The 6,950-nt window shown below is 38.4% G+C and overlaps 1 pseudogene across 1 annotated transcript; it reads right to left on the minus strand.

Annotated features, from left to right (window-relative positions):
• Positions 1 to 4,881: 4,881 nt before the first annotated feature.
• LOC306665770 (eukaryotic translation initiation factor 2A-like) lies at positions 4,882 to 6,678 on the minus strand (annotated as a pseudogene). Its single transcript has 2 exons — positions 5,900 to 6,678; positions 4,882 to 5,668 (listed from the first exon to the last, which is right to left on the minus strand). The product of its transcript is annotated as a eukaryotic translation initiation factor 2A-like (transcript).
• Positions 6,679 to 6,950: the final 272 nt, after the last annotated feature.

Raw genomic sequence — 6,950 nt, forward strand, 5'->3', positions numbered from 1 at the left:
TTTGTGCATCTGCATAGGTTGAGCAATGTCCCCTCTGGACTCCATCACAACACACTCCTCTTTTATAGCACTTAGCACAATGCACTGTAACTGTGAGTTTTCTTGTCCTCAAGGGAAAAGACTATGTGATTTATTTCTGTTAGTCTGCCATCTCCATTCCCAAAAGAATTCCTAGCACAGATTAAACACCTTTTTAAGCTTGTGTGTGTGTGCGATACTGGAAATCAAACCCAAGTTCCCTACCACTGAGCTACACCCTCAGCTCTGAAGGAATCTTAATTTCATTGTGATTCCAAGCAAGATCAAAAGAGAACAAATAGCATCAAAAGAAAACATGAGTTTATTCATTTCAAAATGTGTATTTCATCGAATCTAAGATGACATTGGGTACAAAGCAAACCACTTCTTATGTCCCACCAAGGAAGAAAAAGTGCTGCCAACTAAACCATGACATGCCTGGATGGTAAGTCACAGCTCCATTTTAAATCAGACTATTGTGGAGAAAATGTGCCTGTTGGGACGGTTAAAGCACATGATTACTGAATACCCACGTGGCTTCATATATTGCTCTAAAAATCTCTGTTCTCAAGGAAATGACACACTAGTTGAAGGACACAGTGAGCAGATAAATTAACACATAAATAAACCTTTTTGAAGTTTGTGATCATGTCTATAAAGGAAATAAATATGGTGCTCAAGACTGGAGGGAGGGATCTGTTTATAGATAAATTACAGGAAAGGTACCGACTCAATTTTAAAAAGTAAGGGAAGGTGTAGAATTACTATTACTGGAAAACATCACCAAACATTCTCATTGTTAAATATAGGGGACTGGACCGGAATGTGCATTCTCAGACATTTTCATGTGGGGTGACACACCCAGACACAAGTCCAGTTCAGGCACAATTCTATTCGGGGCGTACTTGCTTTGTCTCCTCAATCTAGGTAGTGTGGTGATAGCATTTGCCAATTGGGTCCACCTGGATTTGGTACTGCTCTTTAATTATACCTTATAATAGTATAATAGTTTAAAGTAGTCCTTTAAACACTGGACTTTGTAACGAGAAAAGGCGGATTAGCCAAGTGCTACTGAACTCATATGATGGAATGAGCTGGACACAATCACTATAGAGATGGCATGCACAGATATGTGTAATAAATCACCAGTGTCATATGAGTATGAGTGTACTATGGTTTGGGAGCCAATTATCAAATCTTGTAATACAAGATCCCAGAAGGGGTTAGCGAAGTATGTCCCTTATTTTTTTAACTTTCTTTCTTCCTTTTCCTTCCTTCCTTCCTTCCTTCCTTCCTTCCTTCCTTCCTTCCTTCCTTCCTTCCTTCCTTCCTTCCTTCCTTCCTTCCTTCCTTCCTTCCTTCCTTCCTTCCTTCCCTCTCTTTCTCTCTCCTGCTCTCTCTCTCTCTCTCTCTCTCTCTCTCTCTCTCTCTCTCTTTCTTTCTTCTCCTTTTGGATGTCTCTTCAGCATCCTCTTGTCTTTTCTACCTTCAATACTGTCCAGAAAGTTCCAGCATCTCTCTGAGGCCTAAAATGCAGGCATTATACCCTCCTACCCAGCAGCACTCTGCAGAGATTTGGCCATGTTTTGGAGAAGAAGGTGACATGGTAAGTTAAGGCACACTGACTCACTGAACACACCATGCCTGTGGTAGAGGGATGCAAAGGGACATGGGGTCTGGGGGGGTGGTAATTAAGGACAGGCCAGTTGCTATTGATGTTAAGGGCATCCCATGTGCCTCCGTCTCTTGTATGACTCTTTGGAGAGCAGCAAGAAGAACTCAGATTGAATTTCCTTCAAACCTGATAGGAACAGATTTAACTCTCTCGAAAGAGAATAACAATTTTTGATATGTCTTGCAAGCTAAAGTTTCTAGGCTAAGAGCCTTACATGCTATGTCGATTACAAAGATCTCATGGTTTTACAAGTGCTCAGAGCTGCCCTTGACTTTCAGAAACTCAGCTCTGCAGACTTCCTCAGTAAGAACTCGTAGCTCTGGCAATTTCTTAGTCTATTGCACAAACCAAGTATGTGCTGAGACAGCAGAAGTTCTGCCTCCTTGAGGGCCAAAGCAGGCTCTAGAATTCTTTCTGCTTGCTAAAGCAGTCTTGAGCCCCAGTCCAAACTGCAGGGGGAGGATTTTATAGAGACACAACTGACATTTTATGACTATATATTAATAAAGGAACTCTTTTCTGTCACTTTTCTTCCCTGTGATAAACAAATATTCTTCCTTGTATCTTGAGTCACAAAACTCTCCCTTTGCTGCCTGCTGTATTCTTCTATTCCCACCACGTATTACTCACACATTCTTAAACTCTTAGCACTAGAGAGGACCTACTATAGTCTTTTCCTAAAAGGGACAATGGATGTATTCTCTGAAGCCCAAATGTTTTCTGTGGTATTTTTATTTTCAGTAATTACTTAATTAATTTGCAGTGCTCAGGGTTGAACATGATTGTGGCTCAATATTGATCTCATGTACAAGTGGTGCCTGTAATCCCAGATCAGCTATCAGGAGACTGAGTCAGGAGGATCACTTGAGCCCAGGAGCTGGAGGCCAGCTTAGGCATCATAGAAAAACACTGTCAGGAAAAAAAAAAAAAAATTAAAAAACAGTCTGGAAGGAGCAGCTGAGGGCTGAGTAACACCATTGGGGATCCAGCTGATCTCTTTTCTTTCCTCTACTCTCTCCTAGTGAGTACCTGCCTGGGTGCTTTCCTATCCAAGGGACACCATCACCAGAGATATCAATGTACATCACATTGACCAGAATAGCACCTCCTCACCACACCAGGTACAAGGGAACCTGGGAAATTGGGTATTTTCAGGTGGGCACATGACAGTCCCACATAAAACTCAGCTTTTCCAAGCATGAAAGAAAAGGAAAGGGATGTTTAATAGCAACTGGCTCTTTCTGCCGTATGTTTTCCTTTAGATGATAATCTAAAATTCTCATAATGTAAGTATTTCCTGGTTCTTCCCTATGACTAACCTCAAGTCCACATAAAGCCAAGAGAGATGATTAGTCTTTACAATTGTCACAGGCTAACAAGAGTAGAAAAGGGACTGGCTTAAAATTTAAATGGGGATGGCAGGAGGAAGGAATGGGAAAATGTTGATGAACAGGTACTAAGTTATGGGTAGGAGAAAGAAGTTCTGGTGTGCTATTAAACTGTGGGGGTGACTTCAGATAACAGAAATGTTAATGTAATATACATTTATATATTTTTTACACTAGAGGGATGTTGGGTATTTTCACCACAAAGAAACAATAGACCAAGAGATAGATGTGCTTATCCTGATTTTAATATAATGTATACATGTGTCAAAACATCACATTGCATTCCATAATTAAGGATAATTTTTATGTATCAGTTTAAAAAATTAAAAAGTAAAAACAAGAAAAGTTATATGATGCACTGCATTAGGTGAAGACCAGATAATTTTACAGTTGAAACTCTTGAGAGAGTTCATAAAGAGAAAATCCAAGAAAGAAGGAAGACATTGTGCAGCAGAGGAGACTCCAGTGACTGTAGCAATTGATACACATTAATGTTGGGAGCAAGGACTGTCATTCATCACATCAAATTGCTGCTGTTATTTCTAAGTTTATCAGAACAGTAGCACTGTAAGCATAAGGAATTTATGCTTCATTTCTTGATTTTAATATATTTTAGTAATGTAAGAAAATAATTTTAAGTCAACTTTGGATTTCCCAAACATATTTTTCCATTTAAAAGTACCTATCACACAATTTTGAGAAATACCATTTAATACTTATTTAATCAATCTAGTTCTTTCATTTTAAAAATTGGAAAAGAGGCTCTGAGAAGTTAAGGGACTTGCTCCCAGGGTGCCCAGCTGGCTGGTGATGAAATTGAGATTTTTAGTTTCTTGGTGCTACAATGCACTTGTAAGTCAATCATATCACTTGTCATATTATATAAAAATAATCGGTGTACCTGTCTGTCTTGAACCCTATCTGGCAAACAGTTTGAATCTTACCCAACTTATAGCCGTGATGCCTGAATGATAATAAGTGATATATAATAATATTATCATTATATATAATAATAATGATAATAAGTGCTATATAAATTTTGGAAACACAGCCTGGATTCTAATACTTTGATTTATTATCCTGTTTCTGAAATTCAAAAAGAATTATTCATAAATAATTGCATAATTATGCATAATTCTTTTTTTTAATTTAAAATGACTTCATTCATTTATATATTAGTGTCCCCACTACAAAACATTGCTTCTCAGTCTGTCAAATTTAGGTGAAAAATTCATGTATCTCATTTCTTTATGACATACTGATATGATACAGGATGCAGGATGTAAAAGTCAGTTTAACAGACATTATGACATGACTTCACACATATACAGACTGGAGAAAATGGTTAAAATCAGATATTCTATGAACACCAAAGGGTTTAGCGATGTGTTTGTATTAATTTCTGCTTGTATTAATCAACTTGCTTTCTGTGAATCTTTAAATCCCCAATTCCAAATCATCCAGCTCCTGTCTCTTTTTAATTTTTATTTATTTATATATTTTATTGGTATAATTGTTTTTCTTTTTTTGTTGGTGCATTATACACTATAGAGAGATTCATTATGCCATATTCATACATGCACTTAACAATTTGTCAATCCCATTCCCCTGTGCCTTCCCTTCTTTTTGAAATTTCTCCAACTGACTTTTTAAAAAATATATATACTTTTTAGTTGTTGATGGACTTAATGCCTTTATTTTATTTTTGTGTGGTGCTGAGAATCAAACCCAGTGCCTCACTCATGCTAGGTGAGTGCTCTACCCCTGAGTCACAACCCCAACCTCACAACTGACTTTTTACTAGTTTCTAGTTACTGCTTTTTCCTTCAGTTCTTTAATTGCTTTCAGTTTATTCTTTAGGTTCTTTTTTTTTGTCTATTTCAGGGTCACCAGTGTGGTCTGTGGGCAATAGTAGCTGTCAAATCTGGCCTCTTGTCACTTCTTGCTTTCCGCTTGGCAGCTTTCTTAGATTCATGCTTCCTTTGATTTTTTAAGGACTGTTTTTAGTAATGGTTTTTATTTCCTGCTTGTGGTTTCATATTCTGGGTTGATTCTTCTTCATGCAATTTGGAATCAGTGATTGATTTATTTCTTAAAGATGGGGGTCTATAAGCTGTTGCAACTTTGGGTTCCTAAAGTTCCTCACTGGGTATTTCACTTGGAATTGCTTGGTAAATTATTGTTTTTGTTGGGAATATTCCATCCAAAATAGCTGCCAAGAAACCTGCCGTAATTCTGCATTTGATGGCACATTACACTTGAGCAAGATAGAGCCAGTACCAATCATTAACATGCACCTGGGAGCATATGCAGCTGTTAAAATATGCTCCCCATCTGGGCAGCAAACAAAACATATACAATCAGAAATCACTAGTTCAGAATAGTTTTTAATATTCCATGTTTTCATTTGTTCCCTCAGGTTTCCAAATCCAGCTAGACCTAATACATGTCCATGAAGGCTGTAGTAGGCTTCATTGTAAGGACCAGTTCCAAACTCAAACCCAGGGTCACATTTCAGGTTGAAAAGTGTTGCTTTGGTAGGCATGAAACCATAACCAGCAAAAATCTCAGTAGAACTAGAATTCCACTGGGTGCAGTGGCACACTCCTGTAATCCCAGCGGCTCAGGGGCTGAGACAAGGAGGATCGGGAGTTCGAAACCAGCCTCAGCAACAGCGAGGCACTAAGCAACTCAGTGAGACCCTGTCTCTAAATAAAATACAAAATAAGGCTGGGGATGTGGCTCAGTGGTTGAGTGCCCCTGAGTTCAACCCCTGGTACCCCCTCTTCCCTACCCCCAAAAAAGAATTCCAACCTACATCCTGTATGGGGTCATTTTTTAGTAATTGTACTACTGCACTTTCTTCCTTTGTTGCCATGTAGCATTGGATTTGTTCTCCACAGTAGGAAGCTCCTTCTCTTGTGAACATCTGTACTAGCTACTACCAGCACAAAAGTAGCTTTTTCATTCCATAGCATTGTAAAATGAACAGCTTTAAGGAAACTTTTAAAAAATTTTTAAACTTTCAAAGAACATTTAAAGACGTGTGGAGTCCAGAAAAGTTGGAGTGTTGGTGTAATCTAACAAACGAAGGTGCATCTTTACTTCCTGGAACATAGGTACCTTATACGGTTGGGGTTCAAGTGATGAAATAAAATTATTTTTTTTTTTGAAATATAATTTATTTGCATTTGTGTTAGAATTGTTGCTTTTGAAGAAGTGAATGTTAATATTTTCCCCCAAATAAAATATTTCAAATGTATCCCAGTTTTCACATCATAAAATTGTAGGTTGGATATCCCAACCGCACCATCCTCAGAAGGTAAGGTAAGGCTGCTATGCTGACAGGACAGTGGTTTTTGATGAGAATTCAAGGCAAACTGCCTTTGGAAAGTTGAAGGAGTACAGCAGTGTCATTGAGAATATTTACTTTTTCTTTTTTGCTCCAGGGAAACAAGGTCCCAATCTTACTAAAGGTGTAGACTTTGCAGTTTTTCCTAGATTCCCCTTGAAACACTGTGCTATCTGTAAAATGGAGGTCCATGCACTACATGTAATCCTGATCCAGACTGCCAACAGCAGAGTAGAAGGTGCCATCTTGTCCTTGGGGATAAAAAGCTCTGTACTATAATTCCACAGTCCCATTCTTTAACAATAAGAGACTACTGATAATAGTGGCAGAGTAAGCAAACAACGATCAACTCTTATCAACTTGTGGGTTCGAGAGATCCTCCTGCCTCAGCTTTCTGAGTACCTGGGACTATAGGTGCACACCACCACACCTGGCTACATCAAATAATTTGCTTCTTGTCCTATGGTTCTCATGGAGCTGTTATTTTCAGTGTCCTGACCTTGTCTAAGCTCTAACC

This window comes from Sciurus vulgaris (assembly GCF_902686455.1).
Source record: "Sciurus vulgaris genome assembly, chromosome: 7".
Lineage (NCBI taxonomy): Eukaryota > Metazoa > Chordata > Mammalia > Rodentia > Sciuridae > Sciurus > Sciurus vulgaris.